Source organism: Euprymna scolopes, chromosome 5 (genome assembly GCF_053919585.1).
Source record: "Euprymna scolopes isolate OS-2025 chromosome 5, ASM5391958v1, whole genome shotgun sequence".
NCBI lineage: Eukaryota > Metazoa > Mollusca > Cephalopoda > Sepiida > Sepiolidae > Euprymna > Euprymna scolopes.
In genome coordinates this window covers 140,089,236-140,104,235 of record NC_136486.1, presented here as the reverse complement: position 1 = coordinate 140,104,235, position 15,000 = coordinate 140,089,236, and positions in this window count along the sequence as shown.

The following is a 15,000-nucleotide window of genomic DNA, read 5'->3' as shown; positions in this document are numbered from 1 at the left end:
CAGTATCTGTAAGTATACTACATTACACTACCTGTAAGTGTAGTATATTATACTACCTGTAAGTCTAGTATATTATAGTATCTGTAAGTGTAGTATATGGTAGTATCTGTAAGTCTACTATATTATAGCATCTGTAAGTTTAGTATATAACAGTATCTGTAAGTGTAGTATATGTAGTATCTGTAGGTGCAATATATTACAATATATGCAATTGTAGTATATTACAGTATCTGTAAGTACATTATAAAATGTTTTACACAGTTATACTATCGCAACACCTTTTATTTGAAAGTAAAATTATCTCAGATTTACAGTTAAATTAATTCATGCTTTTTTATTGACCAATTTCAATTTGCTCTTATGACAGCGTAAACTCAATCTTGACATTTGTAATACTGTTCTGGATAAACATAATATGACGGTGTTTATGCATGAAATAAAATATTATGCATAATTAATATTCAGAAATTTGCACAAAAGTCATAAAAAGTTCAAGATGTATATCGTTTATATAACTACAATCGGTACCGGCCATGCGATACTGTGGCTGACCAAAAAAAAAAACAAAAAAAAACACATAACAAGCAAAATGTACGATACTTATGTTCATGTTCTCAATACCTGTGGATATTGCTTTCAAATATTTTTTTTCTGTTTGTACGGTACAGTATTAATAGAAATATTTATGTTCAAGTTAAGGCAGTAGTATTTAATGTATTGCCATGGGGCAGTATATAAAATGTCCAAAATGCACGCAAAACGATAATGCATGAGCTAATAATTAAACGTGAATAGTGTTCGCCAGTAATAAACATGTAAGCTGTCTTTCGTGTATTTACAAAAAATGTCACGTGAGAAAACAGAAATTGACGCCAAAATGATTTCTTTTTTTTAAATTATGGAATACATAAATTGACAAAAAAAACGTATTTTTTATAACGGCGTTTGTACATATAAATAATCTTTTTTAAATATCGGGTCTAGACATAAATTAGTAAAAATGTCAGTAGATATAATTGTGTTTTAAATAAAATCAACCTTTCAGCTGCCTGATATCGAAACAATAAGGAAGAAGCACGCTTGTGTATCGACCTACACGTACACTGAGCACATTATAAAATTGGGCTCGGAAGTTACAAGGAAAATTATGAGACAAATATTGAAAAGAATTCTGAAAATTTGCTGAGATATTTAATTATCAAAATAGCACTTGCTGTTTTTAAAGTTTACTAACATTTATACAAAGTTTACTAACCTTTATAAAAAAAATCTAAAAGGAAAGTAATGTTTTTCTTTGGTAACGCACGCTGCTGCAAACACACGCACACAAAAACGCGCAAGCATGCTTCCGACAGCTCCGAACATGTAAACAAAGAAACAAGACATAATTATATATATAAAAATGTAAATATATTGTCAACGTACTGATTATCGGTATTTATTTCGTTTTCTCCGGAGAAGTTGCAGTTTGTATTAAATTTAATATTTCAGATTGCAAAATATGTAAAAACAGACTTTGTGATTTTTTTAATTCACAAACGCACACTGGACCGAACACAAGAATGGACTTGAAATTTTACTGAAGGTCGAAATATGAATGCGTATTTTCTCCGAAAAATTGTTAGTGTAATGTATATATGCATTTAGCATTTATTTTCTTTGTTGAAATAGTTTTAATACGAATGGTGTGTTTTTTGTACCAGACCCATCGCCGGGCTAAATAATGTTTCATAGTTACGCCATTTTTTAAATTTATTAACTGTTCATTTATATAGAGTAGAAACTAGTACTGTAATATGAGACCAATTAAAGCCCAACTAATTAAAATGGGGTTACTTTGAGGAAAGGAAAATTAATTTTTTAAAACAGAAAATGGAAACATTATATTATGTCTATGAGTTTATAATCCAGTTAAGAAAGGTGCAAGCACAATTTCTGTAGAATGTGTGTATTTTCCCCAGGTCTTGACTGGGGCCGGTAAGAGGACTTTATATTTAGAGGGGAAATAGGAGACATTCATTTTAAACATGATGCGCCTGTGATGGTGTTGATCGGAGGATATGACGTAGGATCTTATTGCAAAGATTAAATGTGTCTAAAATGTCGCCCTAAAATTATGTAATATAATGGCTAATAGTCTACCATAATAAAATTAGATGTCGCATCTGTTGTATAGAAACGGTGCTTTGGTCCAGAGATTGAATTCCTGTAACCAAAATATTATATAGGAAGTCAAAAGGTGTACGTAAGGATACCCTATATACACAACTTCAACTGCTTGTCAACTGTTTAACGATTGCGGATTCGTAAATCGTACACATAACAGAGTACTTATGTAAAGCATGAGAAGGTTTTGAAACAATATTTAAAAACGTGTCAAGCTGATCTAAGTGTAATCGTACTGGGCTCACTATGTTTAAGTTTTGGTTATGACTTTAGCTCGAGTGTTTTTATTTACAATTAGTAAACTGCTAAGAAGAATATCATACTTGTATGGAAATGTCTCAGTTTCTTTTCGTTTTTTTTTAAATTCATGTCCTTAAAAGAAATTTAACGATATACTTACTATCTACAATATGTCTTTCTAGAATTAATAAAAATAATGTAATGATTAAAATTTAATATTCGTCCATAATTTACGACTTGGCAAATCTTGGTAGTTTTCTAGTATATATATATATATAAATAAATATATATATACATATATATATATATAAATATATATATACATATATATATGTATGTGTGTGTGTGTTTGTGTGTATGGTTTATGTGTGTATAGGTTGTGTTTGTTTGTAGAGAAATAAAAACGTGTATAGATAATTTCTTTGTTTTTAGGGGCTGTCTAAATCTATTTTAATGTTTATTATTTAAATTTAAAATAACAGATAATGGAATACTGCTGTTTGTCTGAGTTTATTTTATTGTGTCATGAATCCTTGATAATAATATATATATAGTAATTTATAAAATATATATGGCGATTAAGCTACACTCAATATTCTGCGTTTCATCCACTATATGATTCGTCAGGCTTATGCGCGAATTCTGTAGTTGCTTCTTGTTTTTATATATGTTGAGGTTTTCTAGTTAGCCAATCAGCTTTCTAGTATCCACCACGCCCCTTCCTATCAGCTAATTGGAATGCATTTTATCGAACAAAGAATCTGTTTTAGAACTAGGTTAGTGGTTTAAGGTAGACGTTTTCCTTCCTTTTTTATATATATATATATATATATATATATATATACATATATATATAAATGTACCTATATGTACACACACATGCATATATATATATATATATATGTGTGTGTGTGTGTGTGTGTGATCGTTTATGTATATTCATGTTTATTTAATTTATTTATTTATTTGTTTTCTATTGTTATTGTTAGTTTTAAAGCTATCTTGTACGTTCATACGGTTTGACATCATAGACTTTTATCCCTCGATATCCGAAGAACTTTTTAACATTGCCCTAGAATTTTCCGAGGCATACACTCATATATCATTAGAAGAAATCAACATCATTAAAAAATGTAGAAAATCAATACTAATAAATAACAATAACCAAAGGAAAAACTAAAATGAAAAATTCGTTCGATTTGGCGATAACATGAATATACATAAACGATCACACATATATGTATATGTATATATATATTTATATATATATATATATATGTGCATGTGTGTACGTACACATAGGTATATATATATATATATATATATATTTATATATATATATATATATATATATATATATAAACAGGAAGGAAAACGTCTACCTTAAACCACTAACCTGGTGCTAAAACAGATCCTTTGTCCGATAAAATGCATGCCCATTGGCTGATAGGAGGGGGCGCGATGGATACTAGACAGCTGATTGGCTTACTAGAAATCCTCAACATATATAAAAACAAGAAGCAACGACAGAATTCGCGCATAAGCCTGAAGAATCATGTAGTGGACGAAACGCAGAATATTCAGTGTAGCTTAATCGCCATATATATTTTATAAATTACTAACTTGCTCTACCTACGTATTGAGCACTTTTGAAGTAAAATACTTAAAGTTTACGCATAAATCTATACTTTCGTATATTTGGTGAATGTGAGTAACTGAAGTAATTATACTTAGCTCCTAAAACAGTCGAGCACTCTCAAAAGAATTTATTTCACCACATTAAAAATAGATATGGAAAGAGTTAATTTCGAAACATTGCTCAAAAACATCCCACACCCAGCAAGCATAGCTATATTATTTAATTAATCCAAAAAGACAGATGAACTAATACGCCGAATGCGTTGGCGAGCAAATTTCTTCCTTAAAAATGAAAACGTAACCAAAAAAAGAATCCTATTGTTGTAAAACCCTTAAAAATGCGAAAACTATATACCTTTTGATAAACTTTTAAAATGACCTTTTTAAATTAAAAACCTAGAATTCCACAATCAACCTAACAATTTCCAACGGAAACTACACAAAATCGTTAGAAACATAAACATCTCTAATAAAATCTTTGTAAAAGCAGATAAAACCAGCAACTTTTATAAAATAGATAAGCAAGAATATAACAAACTAATCACAGAAAACATTACAAAAACTACAAAAAAACAGACACAAACATATGCGACTACATATATATAATAAATACTGAAAGTAAACAAATTACCGATAAACTAAAAATTAGCGATAAAGTTGGCAAATTGAAACCTAGAGATTCATACATTCTGTTTAAAGACCACAAATGGGACTTTAATAATAATCCAAGCACCCGCCTGATAAACCGAACTAAACCAGAAATAGGTAGAATTAGCAAAACTATACTTTCTAGAGTAAACAAACAAATCAAACAGGACCTAGAACTAAACCAGTGAGCAAATACTACCGAATCAATCACCTGGTTTAAAAATATAGAAAACAAAGATAACTTTACGTTCATACAGTTTGACATCATAGACTTTTATCCCTCGATATCCGAAGAACTTTTTAACATTGCCCTAGAATTTGCCGAGGCATAGACTGATATATCCTCAGAAGAAATCAACATAATTAAAAACTGTAGAAAATCAGTTCTAATAAATAACAATAACCAATGGATAAAAACTAAAATGAAAAATTCATTCGATTTGGCGATGGGTGCCAGAGACTCTGCAGAGGCATCAGATCTTGTGGGATTATTCATTCTATATACGCTCACAAGCATATTCGATACTACGGATATCGGCCTATATAGAGATGACGGACTAGCTATAATAAAAAAAAACTCCAACAAAGTCAAGGGAGAAAACTTTAAGAAAATCATGCACAAAGAAATGAAAAAATTAGGCCGAAAAGCGGACGTATCAGCTAACATAAAAATAACAAACTTCCTGGACGTCACGTTAAACTTAGATAAAAACACATATGAACCATACTTAAAATATAACGCTACTCCAATTTACGTAAACCCTAAGTCCAACCACCCACCACCAATTATAAAACACATTCCTAACTCGATCGTAAGTAGACTCAGTAATAACTCAAGCGATGAAAATGCATTTAATAGGTCAACCAATATCTACGAAACAGCCCTAAAAAATAGTGGATACAAAAATATCGATATGAAATATAAGCAACAAAACACCAACAACTATAATAAAATTAAAAACAAAAGAAAAAGAACTATAATTTGGTATACGGCCCCATACAATCAAATGTTAAAAACCAAACTTGGCAAGAAATTACTAGATCTTATAAAAAAACACATTCCCGCAACAAACCCCTTACACAAAATCTTCAATAAAAATACCTTGAAGTATCTTACAGTTGTTGCGAAAATTTAGAGATGATAATTAAAGCACATAATAACAAAATACTAAATGAAAACAATGTAAACAACAAGAAAATAAACAATAAAAAAGTAGACACCATGACAGAAATAAAACCAACACTAGCAGAAATAATAATAATAATAATAATAATAATAATAATAATAATAATAATAATAATAATAATAATAATAACAAACCAACCCCGGACAAGAACAACCATACCATAAATAAAAATACTAATACCGAACAAGTAAAATGCAATTGTAGACACACCACACTTTGCCCAGTCCAAAATGAATGCCTAACAAAAAGCGTAGTTTATCAAGCAACAATATTTGCGAAAGAAAACGCGAATAACAAGAAATATTACATAGGCATGACTTCCTTAGATTTCAAAACCCGATACTATGACCACAAAAGTACATTCAAAAATAAAAAAACAACACCGTATAAAAACAACACTAGGGAATAAATACTGGGAACTGAAAGAAAGCGGACATTCGCCGGTAGTCGAATGGAAAATAATGAGACAAGCTACAACGTGCAGACATTTAGACGCCCCATGTAAATTATGCCTCCTTGAAAAATTTGCAATCCTGTATTTAAAGGACCTCAAAATCTATTAAACTGTAGACGAGAAATAGCAAACAACTGTGTTCACGAAATAAAACTTACTCTAGGATAGCGACACAAAATAGCTTTAAAACTAACAATAACAATAGAAAACAAACAAATAAATAAATAAATTAAATAAACATGAATATACATAAATGATCACACATATATGTATATATATATGTATATATATGTGCATGCGTGTGTACACATAAATATATATATATATATATATATATATATATATATAAAAGGAAGGAAAATGTCTACCTTAAACCACTAACCTAGTTCTAAAACAGATCCTTTGTTCGATAAAATGCATACCCATTGGCTGATAGGAAGGGGCGCGGTGAATACTAGAAAGCTGATTTGCTTACTAGAAATCCTCAACATATATAAAAACAAGAAGCAACCACAGAATTCGCGCATAAGCCTGACGAATCCTATAGTGGATTAAACGCAGAATATTAAGTGTAGCTTAATCGCCATATATATTTTATAAATTACTAACTTGCTCTACCTACGTATTGAGCACTTTTTAAGCAAATACTTAAAGTTTACTCATAAATCTATACTTTCATATATTAGGTTTATGTGAGTAAATAAAGTAGTTACATATATATATATATGTGTGTGTGTACATATGTATATGTGCATATGCAGGTAAATCTCTGTGCATACATATGTACAGGTGCATATGTGTGTGTGTACGCATATATGAATATGCATTTATATGAGCATATGTATAAGAGACTATATAAACGTAACTCTAACTGTATATATTTGTATAAATATATATATATATTTATATATATATATATATATGCGATTAATACCCAAAGATATATGTGCATATGCAGGTATATGTATGTGGACAATATTCTTGTCTATCTATATGTATGTGTATGTGCATTTATATAAGTGCATATATATATATATATATATGCGATTAATACCAAAATATATATGTGCATATGCAGGTATATGTATGTGCAAAATATTCATGTCCATCTATATGTATGTATATGTGCATTTATATAAGCGACTATATAAACGTAATTCCAAGATTATATTTAATACATGCGATTGCTACCCAAAGGTATTGCAAATATTTTCAAGCAGAACTATTTTTTACATACAATAAATTATGTGAGATTAAGAGAGCGATTATAAATACATTTGGAGGAGCAAATTTCTGGTACAAAAATAATATAAATGACGAAATGAATGGCTAATAACCTCGTAAAATCTTGGGGGAAAACAAAATGTCTCCGAAATAAAATCGATAAATACATTTCACCAAGAAAATTCCATTGGAAGAATATTCAATGCAGAATAAATACAAAAAAATATTTAGCATAATAAATGGAAAAGAACAATTGATTAATGAAAACAACCTGAAATGGTTTCATTGTGTTTTCTAAGTTTTCTTTTCGAATTGTTATTTGATGGTATGAAGAACATTCAAAATAATGTTTAGTCGTGTACGTGTTTGTGTCTAGCATGTTTAATAATTTTAACCCAGTGAGTCTACACTTAATATTAATATTCCGGGCGATTTAAAATGCGAGTTCAGCAATATTATATTTAAATGAGGTTATGAGGATAAACCTTGTAAATAAGATATAATCAACTACCCCAATAATTTAATACATTTACATATTCCTGCTTTTATTTTTGCTCTAAGTTTTAGAGAATGTGATTTCATCATAGATTGTTTTCTATTTATATAAATAAAATCAAGATGTTGTAGTTTTAGTTTTAATAGCACACATATCGAAGGATATTGCTAAAACTCTAACTGGTAGTATAACTGGTTCAAATGTTCAAAGCTGCATAAACTAAGCTTATTTCCTTTAATTACAAGCAATTTTTTAACCATTAACTGCTAGGTTTTATGATCCATTGCCTGAAAATACTTTTCTCATCTCCTAAGATTAATATTTACGCACAGCATGAATTGAAACTAATATTTGAGGTAATTAATAAGGATATCATGAGTAAAGTGGGTTCTTTTACCATTTCTAAAAGGCTACGCACACCTAAAATTATCGTGTATACCCACAAGGCCACGCTTATACGATGTATGGAGTATTGTTGCCACATCTGGGCTGGGCGTCTGTTATTTGTCTCTTACTCCTTGACAGAGTTTAAAAAATAGTTTCCAATCTAAAAGGTCCTGAACTTTAAACTCCAACTGCTGTCCCATCGTCGAAACCTGGCACACTTGTGCCTGTTTTACAAGTATCTCGATGACAAGAGTCTGACAGAACCTCCAGCACTAGTACCCTATTGACGACAATTCCCCGACGAACCCGAAAAACTGCAACTCCTATCCCTACATTTCATAGATCCCTAGGGGATGTAAATCCTTCTACTCGAATAACTTTTTCCCCTCATATAGCTGCACTTAGATATTTCCTCCAGGCCCCTGTTTCCATAATTGCACTGACCTGCAGGAGTTCAAGTGTAATATAATCAGACATCTCGATGCCTAACTCCATACATAATATTCCTGCAAATCTTGTCCGGAATAGTAACCTCCCATGTCTAAGTGGTTCTGTGCTTTGTTTGTGATGAAATGCCAAAAACAAACCTTTCAAGAAATGTTCTTTTGGGTCACTCTCTTACTTATTGGCTAAAACGATATGAAGATATGACTATGTTTTTTTTTTCAAGCGAGAAAGTTACATCTATATATATTGTATTATTTTAGAGGGGGTATATAATTTTAATTAAAAAAAAACTGAAAGCGGACGCTTCTAAGGAATTAATATGCACATACGTGATATTAATTGAAATGTGCATAACGATGATTAATGATATTTTATATTAATATAATCTAAAAATAATGTATAATAGTCTTAGTTTCAATTCTGTTTAATATCGTAACGTACCATTTAATTAGGATCACATATTAATGTTAATGTAACACATTATTGTTAATAAATCCGACTGCAATCTTTCCAGCACTGATAATATTTTACTATATATTATGTTAGAATTACATGTTGCCTATCTCATAAACGTGTACAACATGTCTTAGACAATAGATGTTCGATGCGCAAAAGAAAAAGTATTCACAATTGGCGCATCTAAGAAATGGGTGATTGAAGGGTATAGATGGCGGTCATTTGAAACCATATGCCGGAATTAAAATTCATATAAATGAAGAAAATATCATCAAATATCTTGTGGATGAATACATAAGAAAATGATCATGTATGATTAAGACATTAGACAAACAATTTTTGCAAACCGACATTTGTTTTTAGCATATATTTTAGCAAAACAGGGAACTTGTTTTCCAATCGTTACTCCAAAAGCCAATATCACCTTCAACAAATATATACTTTAGAAAATTACAGACACCCAATTCGCTGATATGAATCATGTCTTAATAATAACAAAAAAGTCGGAAATAATTTAAAAATATGTCAATATTAAACAAGAAAAGATGTTATTCCGATAATATCAGCAGACTTGCATGCATATTTTAAGTTCAAAGAAACTAATAATGATAATTTAGCGACAGGAGGAATGTAACAATTAAGCATATTCCGAATTCGATCGCAAAATTGCAAATACTAATTATTTATTTGTAATTTGATGTCCTCACCGAGCTTATGTAAGATATAATAACTTTTCTGATGTAACCCATATTTTACTGCAGGATATGATGACATTCTATATACATCCTTAAGGGATACTTGTGTATGATATGTAAATAATAAATTAGGACAGTACACTGCTTCACCACTTGTATTGTTCACACACATATTTATATACTTGCTTTGTTTGAATCCACTGTCGATTTTATAGTTGTGTAGATAATATATACATATATATATACATATATATATATATATATATACATATATATATATGCATATATACATATATATACATATATACACATATATATGCATATACATACATATATATACATATATACATATATATGCATATATACATATATATACATATTTATGTATATATACATATATATATACATATTTATGTATATATACATATATATACACATATATGCATATTTATGTATATATACATACATATACACATATATACATATTTATGTATATATACATACATATACATATATATACATATGCATACATATATATACATATATATGCATATATATACATATATATGCTTACATCCCCATATATATGCATACATATACACACATATATATATTTATATATATACATACATATCCATATATTTACCTACGTATACATATATATACATACATATACATATATACATATACATATATATATATATACATACATATATACATATATATACACACATATATATATACATATATATATACACGATGATTGCAACATCTTGTCAGACGAGTGCCACTCCCGCAGACATTTAAAATCCATGAGCCCAATTGCCTGAGGGAGTATCTATACAAAGATGATATTACAGAGTCTTAGCTTTCTACGACAGCTAAGTCTCTCTCTCGGTTCAAAATATTAAGATCTAGCAACAAACAAGAGCCAGATAGCCAGCAACAAATAAAACTGCAGACCAGCTTAATACGGGTACTGGTCTTCCGCTTTATGGTTTTTCAAATCAGAGATGCGCTTCTCCTAGAAAGGTTGCCTTCACCATTGCTTACGGGATCCCTCTCTACCCCAATACACATATACACACACAAATATACACGGTGCTAGTTGGCCGTTGACCCAGAAAAAGAGTTCATTCGCCCTTTGGAAGGTCTTGTTTTTAATCCTTCAGGGAGACTAGCCGCCCTCCTCACCAAGCAAGTCTGGTGGGGGAACCAGTTTAGTAGCCGGTGACCCGACCATGAGGCAGGTAGTACTGAGTTACATGGTACCAGTAGCATATGACATGACCTGACACATATATATACATACTTACATATATACATACATATATGTATATACATATATATATATATATAAATACATACATATACATATCTATATACATATATATACATATCTATATACATATATATATATGCATATATATACATATATATACACATATATATATGCATATATATACATATGTATATACATATATATAGATATATATATATATATATATATATATACATATATATACACATATATATGCATATATACATATATATATACATGCATATATATACATATATATGCATATATATACATATATATGCATATATATATATACATATATATTCATATATATGCACATATATACATATATATACGCATGTATATACATATATACATATATGCATATATATATATATGTATATACATATATATATATATATATATATATATATATATATATATATACAATGGTGAAGCAAACCTCTGTATTTATAATTATTATTTCTGTAATCCACACATTTCATAAATATATTCTTGATATTTAATAGAATTATTCAGCACAATGTATAGTTTTATATTATGCTTGATTTATTTTCTATTGAATTTTTTAAGCAGTGTTTCTATGCAAAGTAAATTTTAATGTTACTATATCAAAAGTCAATTTTTTTAATGGATTAGGCTTAACCCCACCTTTTTTTGTGTAAGCAATGTTTATTATGGCTACATCATACGTAGTTAGAAGTATCTTTAGAAGACAATATATATTTTTTATATGATTATAGCTTACTTGGCTGTATTCTCTAGTAAGCAATTATCTTTTAAATGCACTTATTCAAGTGGGAAATTATCCCTTGCCCCAAAGAAAAATCAAATTTGGACGATTTTCTCAATTACTCTCAGAAATACATAAAAGGAATAACCTCTCCGCCGTATTTTTTAACTTTATTCTATGAGATATACATGCTTTATATTAGTGCAACGGTCATCTATAACGCCTGTCGCGGCTTGACTCGCAAAGAGAAGATTATAAATACTTATTTCATGTTACATAATAACATATTTATTGATATTTTTTTCTGGAACATATTTCATGTATATAGTAAATACTTTTAATTTTGGCTTTCACAGCAGAGACCCTTACCCATAAAACAAAAGGAATGTTACCTTTTAGTGTGTAAACAATATATATATATATATATATATATATATATATATATATATATATATATATATATATATATATATATATATATATATATACATAGCTTAAGATTTATACATTATTTTATAATTAAATATATATGCATATACATTCATCCATAATGAATATTTATGTTTTGGATTGGTTTGGTCGTTTGTTTACGGCATATCAACCCCTTTCGGTTTATTTAGTGTCGAATCCAGTTTTTAGTGTTTAAACTTAACGTTTTTATATCTTCAACTATTTATTTGTAGAGTTGGATTCTCTTGTTTTGCTTTACAGCATATCAAAACTTTTCGGTTTATTTAATGCAGAATCGTGTTATTTTATGCAGTTATTTTGGAAATTGTATTCATGTTGTGTCCAATCTTTCTCATAGGAAATCTTTATTTACCAAGATCTATGTATCTTCAATCGAAGTTTGTATTGTTTGGTTTGGTTGTTTTATTGTGGATTTTATCGTTTTTGTCCCAGTCTTGCAGAACATTGAGAGGTTTGCAACAGGAGAGGAAAAAGTGTTACAGTATTAATGTTTGTTATATTTTTATTTAGAGAACCCAGTCAAAAAGTCAAGGAGATAGACAGAGAAAAGGGAAATTGTTAGAATTAAAAAGGGGAAAAGTTGTCTTTGTATTTGGTTTTGCAGAATATTATTTAATTCTGTAAATGAAAGTTAAAAAAGCATATTAATGTTAGGTGCATTTTATTTTATTTCAGAAAGCCAATATCTTCTTACATTTTGATCTGGTAGCACCAGAATTAATATTTTTATATTATTAATAATTACACCCCCATATATATATATATATATATATATATATATATATATATATATATATATATATGTATATATGTATATATATATATATATATTTATATATTTATATATACTATATACAAAAAATTAATATTTATATATGTAATAATAATTACAAGCACACCCACACACATATTTACATATTTAAAGGACATTAAGCTAAATAATTCATATTTGTAAGACATTATTTCTCACATATTTGAGCATTATTTGACACCGAAAATAAGAAAAGCAAGCCGAAGTGCGCTCCCATCCCTCTGGTGCTGCAGGATAGATCACACCACAAAAGATAGTGAAAAAATGATGAATATGAGAAATGTGAAGGCCAACGTTACCTTCAAATTTTCGCCAAGTTTCAGAAAATTCTAATGGATTCGGCAAAAGTCATGGGGTAAAACTGTATTTTTTTTTCAATTTTGTTGAATGTGTGCTCCTTTTTGAGCTCCTGGCTACTTCGAATCCAAGTGAAAATCGACAAAATGTGAAGTTATACACCTTAGAACATTTATATTTGAATTCAGCACCATCGAAATTACTATATAGACACACGTGTCAAGTTTGTGAGTAATATTTAAAAACAACTCCAAAAAGGCATGCTTTTTAGCCCTTAAATCTCAGAGGGATGGGAACCAGACTTTTGTCAGACCACTAATACTGAATATATATTAAGAACAGTAGCCTCTGTATGTTGGCCAAGTTTCAAAAATATGTTTTTAGGCCCTTGGAACGGCAAATGCCAGTGTAAATAGATAAGGGTCCTTTGTCAGGCCTTACCACGTATATATTTGAGTTGACCACCGCGAAAAACAACAATATAGTCAGAGATATTTTTGTTGATAATTAAAACCACTATATAGTCAGAGAAGTTTTTGTTGAAGATTATGATAAAAAGAGCCAAAAAAGGGACGTTTTTAGCACTAAGATTCCCCGGGGAATCCAACCAGAATTTTGCCAGAGTCACTCATACTGGATTTATATTAAGAACAATGGCTTCCATATTTGACCAAGTTTAGAAAAAGTCAATGGATTGATCAAAAGTTATGCACTTTTTTGCCATTTTGGGACTTCTTTTAAGCCCCTGCAGACGCAACGGGAATTTTCGCAAAAAAATGTTTTTACTGTGCACATCTATTTAATTTAATACAATTTGTGGCAAAATTTCAGGGAAAACTAACAGATGATTCTCTGGCAATCGTCCGCAATAAGGAACGCACGGGCGCTACTGAAAACATATGTCTCTCACCGATAAATCGGGGGACCAAGAATTTTACTCAAACGCCTAATAGGCGATTAGAAATTGTTACAGAAAATGAAATTAGCCATAAGATAAAAACCGAGCAATATATATATATATATATATATATATATATATATATATATATATATATAAATTGTGTCAATCGCTTTTTTGCAGATTAATAAAATATCAATATTTCACTACATATACGTCACACAAAAATGAAGATTGTATCATCAAATGACTGTTTCAAGGTTAGTCAGTTCCGAAAATATTATTCAAATCTATGCGATATTCACGAAGTTATGATATTTTATTTATTATCCAGTAATTTATACTGTTATACTGCCCATCGCCTTATTGCAGGTCTTTTAAAATGTGGAAAATGGGCGATTAACGGTTATCGAAAAGGAAAGGATTGTTGC